Genomic DNA, 15,424 nt, shown 5'->3' on the forward strand with positions numbered 1-15,424 from the left:
AACCTAATCGTTATAAATAACAGACAAATTTTCAATTTTGATTTAATTGGTCTTCTAAAAACTATTTAAAATATGAAATAACTATAAAATTTGTAATAAAAATTACTGTAATTTTTAAATGAAAAATTAATCAGATTATTTACAATCTCTTACTATTCGTGACACGCCAAATAATTTTATATTAATAGCCATAGGGTGTGTCTATATTGCGTTGAAGGAAATCAGACCACGCATGAGTGATTTTTACCAACCAATTTACATTAATCTCACCCCGTGCGTAATTACTTCTTGGAAAAAACTCGAGACGAATTAATTCATCGCAAGATTGTTTTTTCTTCCTTTTTTTATAATTTTAAACGATACATTTTTTGTCTGAATACGCCACTATTCATTATTCGAATAATATAGCACTGCATCGTGTGCGAAACTGAAATTATATTGTCATTGGCAGACGCCCTCTCAAATAACTAGTAGAGAAACCACTTTAACACATACACGTACATATAAACATATCCAAATACACACACAGTTGAGCGTATCAGAAAAGTGTGCTAAGAACTCATGAATAACAACAACCGTTTTCGTATATCTTTCACACATTATTATATAAATGTAAAATTATTATAGGAGCTTTCCATAATAGCAGTGTATTGTATTCAATGTAAATTGATAAGACGTCTGGGAAAATGAAAAAAAAAAATGTGAATTTTACTTCTTACTAACGTAAGATCATTAGTTATTTTAACATAATGTATTAATATTATAATTTATTAATTCCTTTCTGATTATTTATTTTTTACACTTAAATCGATATTTGGTGACTCAGTGAACAACAATCAACGTTTGCTCTGGCGTTAGTGGACTCAATTTTGCAAGGCTGAGCAAGTTAATAATTTTTTTTAACTTAGTTAAGTTAAGTTAATATGCATCAGTAAGAAAAAGTTAAAAGTTAATAGTTAATAAAATTGTTGGTTAACTTATACATATATTTTTATAGGTTAGCGTTAGGTTAGGTTTATTTATAATTTAATTATTTATAAAATAACGTAACTTAGATTTTATTAAAAATAACTCGTTATTTATTAAGTAAATATCAATAAACATCAATTAAGTTAAAAATTAAGTTAATGAAAATTAAATTCAAAAAAGTTAAAATTTACTTAACTTTTAACTTAACTTTAACTTTTTAACTCGTTTATGTCCAGGCTTGCAATGCCGTAAGGGTAAAATTGCAACTGAAAAATTATAACAGATATAATAGTCATAATATTATTTGTCATGTATAGAGGTATCATTACGAATGTATCTGGTTGGCAGCACAATCATAGTGATGCGCGCATATTACAATATTGTATTAGTAACTGAATACCACTAGTCTATATCGTCAATGCACACAAATCACAATCGAAACTCACTCACTGTCAGTTGATAATATTTTCTATCCCTTGAAAAGTGGTTATCGTTTTATCTTTCAGTTTCTCAATAGCATACCGTTAAAATAATTAATCTTAAATTAACTTATCAATTGCATATTCTTTGACTGCGGAGTATAGATAATAGACGTGTACAGTATCTTGTATAACAACTACTAACGTCATCCGTATTTTAAAATGTATACTTTATTGTTCCCGTCAATCGTACGTAGGATTCTGAGAGTATTGAAGTCACGCGAAATAATGCAATGGTGTCATTTTTGAACACTATTACTATTATTATTATTATTGGTGTTATTGTTGTTGTTTTTATTATTTTAACAAGTATAAGCGATCGATTGTGAATTTGTTGCACGAATAATACTTAGATTATGTAGTAATCATTGATTTGCAAATCATCACAGAATCATGGATCCTTTATGCTCATTTATCGTATTATATATTATAAGAAACACAGAGTAAACAAGATTTATATTTATATATAATATGTAACTTAAACATTGCATTGGTGTTCAGCAAATATTATTGTAAGACATTGGCAAACTAACAAAACAAAATTAAAAGTAACGCGTTTTTCAATTGTACTAAAAATAAATAACCACTCAAATAATATAAACTAAGTTAAGTTACGATTGGAAATCATTTCAATCCTGAACAATTTACAATAATATAATACAAATAGCATAAATGTGATTAGTTAAAATGGCTCCAAAAATACATCTCTCATCTCTATTACATTTGACTTAATTGTATTGATAAAAAACGAGCATGAATGTTTGAGATGGGAATAATATGATATACATGTATAGTATATATAACATAATAAATGACATCACATTATTAAATAAAAGTATTATGCAATTTTCCAGTATTATTATATACTAACGTTATTGGTTTGATAAATTATTTTCTTTGTGTGAAATTGGATTTCACTAGTCTTTAGAAATAAGTTATAACATTAATAACATGATATGATTTCGTATACCAAAAAGTAGAGTGGTATCGTATTCATACTTCCAATGATTGACTATTCTTCTGTATAGATGTATAAATGTTCATTTAAAAAGTGTGATAAATAACTAAACACATTTAATTCATTATTTTAAGTATAGACTATATTTTAATAAAATATAAATTCAGTATTTTCACGCTAATCCTTAACTATATTTTCTAGTAACTTATGTATGTTATGGTATATTATTTTCTATTAGGTTCATACAATTATTTCTTTTTTACATCACAGTCCTATGATTATAATATGATACGTACACTGTATACGATAATGGTTAAACAATACGCATAAGCACCTTATCAATCCCAAAGTATTTACGTTACCCACTGTATGGTGAATAATACAATCCTTACGGTCATAATTCTATATTCGTCATAAAAACTTAATTATTTCTGTTTATGATGAAAAGATGATTGTACATTGGAATCAAAATCGAATAATTGAAATAAATTACGAAATTGGTAGTATTTTAACAAACCTTCCTAGCTATCACCACTATACGTATATATGCGTATAATACGTACTACATATGCATGGCGCGTTTTGTGTAGTACCTACCTATATTGGTGAGCTTTTGAATACGATCATATTAATTAAAACCGTACACAATTATTCGTGATGTAGTGGGTTTCAGATACGATAAACCATAACCATACAATACGCGGGTGTGTGTGGTTATTTGATTATCATTATGATTCTTAACAATAACACGTTGTTTACCGACCGAAAATTGTGGCATTCCGTTTTACTAAAATTCGGGGATCGCATCGCACATACAATTGTTATGTGTATAAAAACCTATGGTTGTTTGCATTCTTTTTCATCCTCGTTGTATCGGAACGCAGAAATTTATACAACTACTTGGAATGCGCCATCAAAAATTTAATAACAAACACACACACATACCCGAACGCATACAACGTAGTTTATTCCTTTTTTTACTCACGAGAAACTCACAGCCCGCGGCACGAGGTGTGTGTGTGTACGTTGGAGGGTGGATAGTTGGCGCGGCCTTTTTTACTAGTATGGACGGTTATCCATAATTATTATTTAGAGAGAGAGAGAGAGAGAGAGAGAGAAAGAAAGTATTATAATATAAAACTGTAAAATTTTATAAAATTACAACGAAGATGTAAAAATTAAATACGAAATGTTCGACAGTCGACCACAATATACACCTGCAATGATGGTTATCGCACATGCGTATTATTTTATTCACGGTCAGAAATTCGCAAGACACGTGCGTGGCGTTTTGTCGAGACCTCTGGCTGAATAATATTCGCAATCATGAACAGTATAAAAAAAGAATAAAATTAATGAATTGAAATATGCATTAATTCCCATACAAATCAAACCCTCCCTTTCAAGACCGTCGTCGTAGGAGTTGCTTATAATTTCTCCGAATTCTTCCACTCACTCTCTCTTACACACACACACACACATCGGATGGGCTAGGTGTACACCACCACTAAACCGTCAATGATAACGTTTTCAATGCGGTCATCCGTAAAGTCTTAAGGGGGCACTTGTTATTGTGACTGTTTTCGTGGACTCAAGTCGTTGGCAGTGACCAGGGTACGGCGGGTGGACGAGAAAAAAAAAAGGTGGAATAAATAACAGCCGAAATTGACGTGTGTACAGTGTACGGTGGCGCTGTCTGGATCGGCCGCGCCGGGCGCACGACCGCTGTCGCTGTGGCGTTTACCGGCGCAATACTGTGTTTCCCGTGCGTCGTTCAGGTCGGGCCTTACGCGTGTTTGGCGGTAAGTACTCTGTTTTCTCGTCTGCTCCACTCGACGTATACTTTAATATAATACTATATAATTCGTAAAAATTATAAGCAAAACGAGTCGTATAAACCACCGTGATCGAAAGGTTTTTATTGTTCTTCTTACGTCGTTTTGAGTTTTTAATTTAATTTTTTTTTTTATACAGCCGTTAAGCTTGTTACCGGTGTCTGCGTATTTGTGTGTGTGTGTGTGTGAGTGTATTTTTCAAACGAGTGGTGTTTTAACATATGACCGCGAGTGATTGCCACTGTAATAGAACTAAATCAATTTGTGTAAGAAAAAAAAAACCATTTTGTTAATTGATATTACGCAAGTGCTTGTACGGTGAGTGTTTTCCGTGTTATACGTATAATCGTGCGCGTGTTTAATCGAAGACAGTGATACGATACTGTTATAGTCGTTTCGCAGAAATTCTTCAACTACCACTACTATCACCACCACCAGCTCAAGTCTGGTGTGAAATGACAAATAGCAGTTTCAGCTGATTCTAGTCTATTTCGTTGTATTGCAAGGTGAGAGATTAAATTTACTCCTTATGGTTTAACCTTAATCATCCTTACACAAGAGCCAATCACACTCAAAAACACACATACATACACATAACACATATTACACCATTATACATTTTATGGGATATTTTGATGCACTCGATGATTGCATGATTATATATTAAATCTTTGTTCAAAAATCGGAAATGATTTGGAAACAATTGCGAGAGTACATTCAATCAAAGTATACATAAGTAATTTTCCATTTGTCTTTCAACTTGTCAACGTGTAACATTATTCATAACGACTATATACACTCTTTAAATGAGGCACGAATGTTTCAAGCGTTTTAAGTTTATGTTAAAAAAATATTTAATAGTAAATTGGAATTTATATTCAAGTGAATGAGCATACTGCTCATATTCGTAGTTATTGATTGGTTTTGGTACTTTTTTTGATAATATTTCGTTTTTACACTAACGCCGTCAATATTTAGTTTAACGTCAAAATAATATACTAAGATTACCGGAATACGTAAAATTCGACTAATCGCTTTTTCAGTTGTATAAAAAAAGTATTTATACGACTGTACCATAATTTCCTACTTACTTCAAATGTGTGTAAATATTATTAAGATTGAAAAACCTTAATATCAGTATTGGTCGTCAGCTAACCAAACTAAAATTGCTATAAAAATAAATTTAATTTTTTTACATTAATAATACAATTAATTTGTCATATTTTCTTATAATTTGGACGATAAATATGTAAGTGCTAATGCACTGTAAGAGAATATTATAATTTATTTTATCACTACCGCAATAAATTAGAATTAAATAGAGATGGGATTGTGTGTTACGAATACCCCTAAACACACTTATTTTATTTACGGTTGAACTTTAAAGTTTGCGATTTTTAGAGTGATTAGTATAAAGAATCTACTTACCCTATACAAAAATAATAAATATTATCTACCAAATACCTATTTAAATATTAAATTATTTTTTATAGATCTAGAAAATCAACTATATCATAAGTAGCTTCTAATTTAATGTTATTTTATTTATAGTAAATTTATTATTTATTATCAAATCATAATATGGTTTTTTAGATAATGGTGCATAGTTAACGTAAAAATACAATAAATCAAATTTTTGAACATTAAAAATATATATTTAATTTTATCGATAAGAGATACTTAAGGATTAAAAACATGATATCTGACGTTGTACAACAATGAAAGAAAGATAAACACAGAAGAGAATTCATAAATATAAGCAATTCTCGTAAAACATAAAATAATATAGATGCAAAATAAATTACGATGTTACTACAGATAAAAAATAAACAAATCAATATTATACTATATTATAAAATAAAATTAAAATAATAAAAAAAATATTAAAAAATCATTGTCTTGATTTAAAAATAAATTTAAATTTTTTACGTAATTATTATTAATTGATTAAATTTAAGAATGTATTATTGTAAAAACATTAATGATTATTATTTTACATTAAATCGAAAAAAAATAATAATAATAATTATTATTATTATTATTTTAAACGTTTAATGGTATTGCATTTATTAAATTGCTATTAATGACACACACATTTTTTTAAAATTAATATCAATTCATTTTTATTTTTTAACATAATTTGCGCATACTAGTTTTTAATTTTTATATCTTACAATCCGTTGAACATTTATTAAAAAATTAATAATAAAAAAAATAATAAATTGTACATTCTAGTGTGATAATTGACTGTTATTTATTTCTGATATATATATATATATATATATATATATATATTTTATTATTTTTTTAAATAATAGTTTTTGTTGTATATTGCATACGTACACACTACACAGCATAAGCAACAATAATAATATTTAGATTTATTTAGCCAAGTTAGGTATGGTTAACATGGTTAAATAGATTATGTTTAAATGTTAGAGATATTATGTAGATATACTATTTATGTTATATTAATTAATACATAAAAATTAATTTGATTGATCATTTTCTAAATTAATCACTTAAGCTAAACTTGTAACTAAATATTATAAGTATACAAAATGTTTGATTATTTTAACTATTCTTATACGTTACTTGTTAATTCTAACATTTTTTTTTTTTTAGTTTTATTTCCCAATTTAAGCAATAAATAAGTGTTTGTTGTTATGAAGTGCTATATATCATTTTATTATGCTATTAATTAGTACTAATAGTTATATTATACTTAATTATATTAATGAAACAATATTCTTTTACTTAAACGATAAACCATAGTAAAATCAAAGATAATTTCAAGTTCCAACTATGTTTAATATTTTCATACCAAGTAGCATATTAAATGATTAGAAAAATAAAATTAATTAATGTATATGACCTTTAGTAATTGTAACAAATAAATATTGAATATCAAAATATTAAAAAATATATTGCAATTATATCATAAATTAATACATTTTAAATCTAACTTTTTATAAAATGTTTATTTTTTTAGTTAATAATTATTAACTTACTGTATGAGTTACTATTATTTTTATTATTAAATTAGAATCTGTGTTTAATAATTATGTTTTTTTCTAATCTCAAGAACCGTATGTATAAACAATACACAATAATTCTTGCAAAGACGAAATTTTCAAAAATCCCATTTGGAACAATGTGATACTATTAAGACCAGGATAACATTTATTCTTAGAACACACATCTTTCTGGGATGTTATTTTTATTTTAGCTTCCGAGAACCACATTCGCTAGTAAAATAACGGCCCATAACTTGATATCTTATCTTCCCATTGTTCCTAACATTACTACTTCTTATTTTTTTTCTAGGTAATAAAAAATAGGTAAGGCATATAAGGAAGGTGTTTTGAAACATAACAGGAATAACCAAGCACTTTTTGCATGGGGTAAAAAAATAAAATGGTAGGGAGGAGATTAATTTTAAAAATGCACATAAGGGCGTGAAGAAATAAATGTGACTACAAAGTTTATAACGAGTTCTTGGTCTCGTATTTTTGATTCAAGCAAAACAGAAACCAATTAGAAATGCAAACGCTTTCGTATAACTTCATATTGGCAGTACTTGGGGAGTAATTTATCTGGTAAGTCGTTTAAAAACAACAATTTCCGGTCCAACTTTCTCGTTAATGGATATAAAATAAACTTTTTATAACCAAGTTATCTATATGCTGTTAAGTCTGAATATTATTTGTTAGTGTATTTAAATATTTATGTTTTTATGGAAAAATTAATTCTCACGATGACTATTTATACACGCAAATTAAAATAATCAACATTTAAAAATATTTCTTTAAAATTGTTCTTAATTAACGAATACTCGTTACAATATCCACTTTTTAGAAATTTATTAAAATGTAATTTATGAAACCCAACATGACATAAAAAATATGAAATAAAATTATATAAATTGCATTACACTGTTCAGCTTTTATGTTTAAAAAATAGGATCTTATGTTCATTAAAATAAATGATCTTCAACCGAATGAAATTAATTATAAGTATTATAAATAAAACGTTACTTGGCGCATTATGAATTACAAGTTTAAGTAAAACTAATAATTTAAAAACTGTCTCAAATAATAAATTTTATTTAACGGTAAGTATCTGCACAATTTTAATAATTATTATAAATTAAATAATACTAGTTTATAATTATTGTATACGTGGACATTTCACACAGGTCTAACTATACTTTTATATGTAATGATAAACTATACAGTGTAATAATATATATCTAATTAGCAAAAATTATCTATACTTTATAATTAAAAATATATTCTTAAGATTTTTATTAATAAATTATGTAGAAATTATTCATAATAACAGAATAAGACTAATAAATTAATTTAAAATAATATATAAATATTATTCGGATAGTAACGATTAATAATACAATTTAGTACATAGGTAGTTGAATAAATAACTCAAGGTTTTGATCGTATGAGTTCAAGAAACAAATATTATACATTTACAAAATTAAAATACTGCTACCTAAGTAAATCAAATACATGAAATATAAAATTATGAATATACGAAAACAGTTTAAAATAGCAAATTACAAACAAGAATTATAAAAATAATAACCATAATAATAAACAAAACCTTAAACGTTAGATCGTAAGTAAGATATTTGCCATATATTAGAAAACCTATTAAAATTACCATCAATCATGGAATTTAAATATTTCCCAAATATCTCTTAAATGATGTATATTTTGTATTATTTATAAGGAATATCGCTATATTTCATGTGGGTATTGGTGTCGATTTGAAATATATAGAAGATGTATTGTTAAATCGTATTCTCGGTGGAAATATACAGAGGTACAGTTTATTGTAATTAAGTAAACTGTTTTTTCTTATTATTATTTTTATTAATTTTTTTTTTTTTTACCTCTACCTAGTATATATGGTATAGTAGGTAGTCGTGTGCGCCATTTAAGAGGGTTCTTCTCGTTTGAAGTGTATACTGAACCTACATTCATTTCTCAATCATTATAACGCATAAAATATAATAAAACATAAAGTGTATACTTTTAAAAGATGTATTTTTTCACGCGAACACATTTAATGATCTTCTCTATAAAAATAAAAATAAAATTGAACTTTTTTATGTAGTTATGTACTAAAAACGGGAAGTAGCATCGGGCACATAGATAATTATGCGAATAACTTACATAAAAAATAAAAAAAACAGTACAGTGTACAATACACATTTAAGTCTTTTCATAATATGTATTACACATGTCAAAATATAATTTGGTCATGAAATCCTATATTTGAAATACACAACGTGACATTTTAAGAAATTGTGTGAAAAGCTTAGTAATTATTATATTTCTGTGTCAAAATGACAATGTGTGGTGAAAATCATAACAGAATCTATTATATTATTATGGTATAACAAGAAAATAAATGTACGGTTGTTAGGAATGGTTTATTGGTATAAAAAGTTAATAAATAAAATTATTTCATAAGATTGCAAGGAATTGCAATGTATTCAATCGGAAAACTATACAAGTATATTTTTCAATGACATTGTTATGATTAGTCTTAATAATAATAGTCCACATTTCCTTCATCACGCAGTCATAGGTTAAAATCACGTTTTTTTTTTTAAAATTTAATACTTAAAAAAATAATAATTCATATTCGTTGTCACCTAAGTACAAAATAAAGCTTCTTATAACAAAACTATTATTATATTCGTGAATTAAAACAATTCACATTCTAACATTGCTTTTTTTTGTATAATATTATTAACAAGTTCTCGTTAAACTATCGACTTTTACGAGTTTATAGCTAGTATACACGATAAATATAACAAGGACCTTACAACCATAAAAATAAATATTCTTTTTTTCTAGAGCAATGAATAATATTTACAGTAAACAAATTGTCACATCACAAAACAACTTTTACTTAATATGAAAACGTTTTCATACAAAACATTTTTTTTCGATTCCAATGGTTTCAGAAGATGGATTACTCAATCGTAATCACAGGGTTTATAGACTATAGGTATATAACACAGAGATAATTGGTCATATATATTGTAAAAATAAACTAGTGGTGTAACTAGGCTGAAAACCATGTACGCACTGTATGCAGACACGTCAAAACAGCTGCTGTGACTAATATATAATACATTACTGGGTAACTCAACAATAATTATTTGATTATTGTTAAGGGCGTTGCTCTTAAAATACCTAAACACTAGCGGGATCGATGTTCTAAGGATTTAAATATACTTGAAACAATAGTGTTATTACTTCATATAGATTATAGACTCGTCTGTCGAAACACTAACCGATTACAAAATTATAGATACTAGATATAATATAAACTTATAATATGTTCAAAGTGATGTCGACGGGGACTTCAAAATGAAAACAGGATCAATGTCCGAGACGCGTAAAACTATTGTTCTAAAAGATTTTTCATGATGCAAAAAACTATGAACTCGAAATGAGAAAAAATTCTATAGTGTGGACCTATCGTGGTTTTCAACCTGGTATCGGAAAAAAGAATTTATTTTCATAATATATCTGACTACTTATATCCAGGTTATGTACCTATTGTCTAGTATCTAGGTATGTTTACGGTTGTGAAACTCCTTCAGAAATTTGTATAGACTTTGCAAGAGATTTATTCAATTTTCTAAAATTCTTTGATTTTTTCTGTTATATACTTAGAAATAAACCACATAGGTACTATTGTATTTGTTAAAATAAATAATTAACAGTATCATATTGATATTAAAATTATAGATAAGCGATTATAATTATAATAACTATTACTATTTGTTGTTATCATACTTCATTATGTAAAGGTCCATGACAGACCACGTAAGTACTAATTATACAACAAAATTCAATTTTACTTAAATAAATGTATAAGTACTTGAATTAAATAGAGTGTAAATTTATATTATTAAAATATTGGATAAAAAAATGTTCTACCAATTACATGTTTTAATCATTATGGAGTCTTTTCTTAAATTTTTAGTTCTTTGCGTCATAATAAATCTTTTTGGAATCATAATTTTACGCGTCTTGGACATTGATTATATTTTCGTCTCGATTAATCGAGGCCCCTGTCGATATTACTTTGAACATTTAAGTTCATATTATATTTTATATGTATAATTTCATAATTGGTCAATGTTTTGAGTGTTTTGACAAACGAGTTTATAATCTATATGTCCTAATCACATTATGGTTTCAATTATTTTTGTTTCATTAAGAATATTATTAATACTAGCAATGATTCAACGTCTAAATACCTTGCAAATATTTATTATAAATCTTAAAAAAAATTCAAAACAAAAGACTTTATTTAAATTCAATTGACAAGTAAAAATTAACTTTAAAGTATTTTTATAAACAGTTTAAAAGTGTTTAATTAATATGAAATGATTTAATCAGTACATATATTTAATACATTTAAAAATAGTTAAATTATATTTTTTTCTTAAATTAATTTTTTATCAACTTTTATATTATAAAATTACATTTGCTAACATCTGCTAAATCTGTATACATTAATCAAAACCAGTATAACAATTTTTTATACATTATCCGGGATATATTGGTTTTCGAGTAAACTATAAGGTTGTGCACGGAATTTAGATAAATAATAAATAATAAATACAATAAAAAAATTATATTTTTTTAGCAAATATTGAAAATTTATATATTTGAAAAAATAAATATTGAACATGGAAATTATATTATGTAATTATGATTTTATTAGAAAATAAGATTAAACAATTTTAGTTTCCTTGACTACCTATCTATAAATTAAAATATTCAAGATATTATTTACAGTACAACTTATTTACAAATGTTGACACATAGAATACCTTATTTAACTACCTATTGACTTAATAACTAATAGCTTGAGTGAATTTTTTTTAATGCAAATAAGATTTAATTAAATATAATCTAATGACTAGTACTGGAGTCGGATGTATGGATGTTAATTTTTTCACTAGTTGTACACCTACATTTTAATTGGAAATAGGTTAAAAGTTAAATTTTTCCTTAAGTAGTCGGATATATTTCTTTATATTTACGAGACTGGTAGTTTTCATTTTTATAAAAATAGAATGGTAATAATTCTGGGTATCAGATCTTAGTCTACCTAAGATTTACAGTATTTTAAGAAGTTATTTATGGTACCTAATGGTATGTCCATTGGTCAGTGAAAATGCAAATTTTACAATGCAAATCCTCTAAAGGCAAAATGCTGGCAAGAAATCAAATACTACGTTAGTTTTAAAAATGAAGATATTTTCTAGAAAAAACGCAGCCAAAAAAATATTTAAAGTTTTAACTGTAAATAGTAGCTATTTCATAATAATATGTATTATAATATTATTATAATTTACAATTATTTTATCAAAGAGAAAAATAATGTTTAATTCGTAGTTACTCAGTATTACATAATACATATTATTTTGAGGTACTAATAATTCTACATTTTAATTGTAAATTCTACCTAGTGTATAAAAATAAAGTAATACTGAGGAATGTATCAAAGACAGGGAATACTTTAATTGCCTATACAGAACGCCGTGTAATCATAATAAATTATTATAATAATATTATAATAGGTATAAAAAAAAACCATACGCCTTACCAGTAAGTATATACAATGGAAGAATAAACGGTGAAAGGTACAATGAAAAGGTCCTCCCCAATAAAAACAATAAAACCGTATTTGATTTTTAATTTAAATTTAAATACCTAATAAAATAAACACTCAAGTTTACAAAATAAAATATAATTTATTCATCAGTACAAAGTATCATAATATTTTAAGTACATCCAGTTAGCACAAAAACAAATTTTATTATTTTAATATAATATGCTTATTCCATAACACGAATAATATTCCGATATTGGTGGTATTCGTTTTTTTTTTTAAGCTTAATGTTTTATAATATAGAATAATATAAAAAATATATTATGTTATAATATACTATGCCAAATTAAAGTCATAATATTATTTTATTTTAATTAAAAAATATGAATATTATTTGATATAATTATTTTTTTCAAATTTTACAATATGGATAACACAAGTTAGATACATAAACACATAGGTACGTATTCAAGTACGTTGAAAATTTAAATAATTATAAACGTAGGATATTCTATAATTAATTTAAACAACATTTATATTTTATAACAATGTCTTTATAAATAATATGTAAATGATAATATTCATATACTTAATAAAAAACGACGTACCTTTTCTTGAAATAGGGCTATTTTTTCATTTATATTGTTAATAATAATTATTAATCACTATTGATATATGTTTTTACAATTTACAACATAATATAGATAGGGTACATGGAATATAAACATATCATACAAAATATGTTTAATTTGTAAGTTATTTTGGAATACTGTGGTAACATAAATAAATTAATAATTTATTATTATTTATCATGATTTGTTGTATTTTTCTTTCTAAGCCACTTAATTCTAAGAAATCTTCATGTAAGTGAATTACCAATAAATGTTTATCTTTATCATTATGTATTTAATAGTAAATAAATAAATAGTTTTAGTTTAATAAATATCATTGTATTAGAACAAAATGGTAAAATCAAATCATATATTGTAGTTAGAATCGAATTGTGAAACTGGTAAAGATAAAACTATAAGTTTATTATACATGCTATTTGATTTGAAAAATAGTTTGAATTCTTTGATCAGCTATGTTTATAAAATACTATATCATAATTTCTTATAAGAATCAAATATTTTTATTTCTTGCACTAAGTGTGACGGTTTTATTTGGTGTAAATATTCTTCCTGTACTGAAATGATGCATAAACACGTCACTTCAATTTATTTTTGTAACGCAAAGGACTCGAAAGTAATATGAAATTAGTTTTGACGCTATTTTAACATCAAAAAAATAAAAAAATGTATACGTATATATATATGTATAGTTATAAAGTTACAGCCAATGATGGAGCCGATCCTTTAAGCAAATATGGCTGACACTCAATAACCTCCCGTTTTTATGAACAAAATATATTAATATTGCATAATATTAGCATAGTCACACTGTAAAACATATTTGGTAAACAATCAACCAACTTAAGCGAAGAATAATGTAATACATAACACATTGTTATGAATGTTACAATAATTTGCAAGCTTAATGTCTTTGAAAGTATGAAGGATAATAATAACCAATAAGGTTTGTAAAATATATTTGTATAGCTGTAAAATCATGAATATTATCGTTATACAAAATGTATATAATATTTGCTTTTCATATCGATGAAATTAATTATTGTTGATTTAACGTATAATTTTAGCTAACATCTAAAATTTAAATGAACACCAATATTTTTATACGCATAAATAATTATCCATGCAACGACGACAAATTATTTACGTAATTAAAGTTTATTTAAAGTGAACATAATTTTAATTAATTATGTGAATAAATAATACTAACACTACAGAATATAGTAATTTATTGAATCGCTCCACTATGTCCAATTAATTTGTTTCTTATTTTCAGTCTTTAACATATTATTTTTTAATAGGTAATGATGGTAGGATAATTAAAAAAGTTTTTCATTGATGTATACAATATACATATTAGTATAATATATCATTCAATATTTAGACGTCATTTCAGTTTCCGCATAGCCACTATAAACTATAGAATTATTGTAAACATAATATTATATTGTTAATAAAATGAATACGCGTATTGCCGGCAGACCTGTGTTTAAGCCATCATGTACAATAACTGACGGTGCGACGGGTTGTTATACCAGTTTGATTCCGTCGTACATTGCATATCATGTATTCATCTTCAATAGAAAATTATAATAATAGCAATACTGGTATTATATACGTACGTTCGTGGCGTCATTGTCGCGCTGTGTTTCGGCAAGGATAACGTATTACAATAAATATTCTCGAGTTTCATATTATCCATTTCGCGTGGCGCTTTCTTCGGCGATGTACCCCCGACTATACGATTCCGCTCGTATATAATAATATGTAAACATAAATAAAATTGATGACGACATTTCAATTCACCCTCACGGTTTCAGCATTGCCTCGAGGCTTTCCTTCATTTGTCAGCGTCACGTTTATCTGTCTCGCGCATGTGGGGCATCA

The 15,424-nt window shown here is 25.9% G+C and overlaps 1 protein-coding gene across 7 annotated transcripts in view; it reads left to right on the forward strand.

Moving 5' to 3' along the window:
* The first annotated feature begins 4,146 nt into the window (after nucleotides 1–4,146).
* The window catches only part of LOC114127635 (junctional adhesion molecule A-like), a 284,156-nt gene continuing 272,878 nt past the window's right edge, over nucleotides 4,147–15,424 (forward strand). For all 7 annotated transcript variants that reach the window (XM_050201995.1, XM_027991934.2, XM_027991950.2 and 4 more), the window contains exon 1: nucleotides 4,147–4,747. The gene's annotated coding sequence lies outside the window, so the exon portion shown is untranslated. The remainder of the gene's footprint in view (nucleotides 4,748–15,424) is intronic.

Source organism: Aphis gossypii, chromosome 2 (assembly GCF_020184175.1).
Source record: "Aphis gossypii isolate Hap1 chromosome 2, ASM2018417v2, whole genome shotgun sequence".
Taxonomy (NCBI): domain Eukaryota; kingdom Metazoa; phylum Arthropoda; class Insecta; order Hemiptera; family Aphididae; genus Aphis; species Aphis gossypii.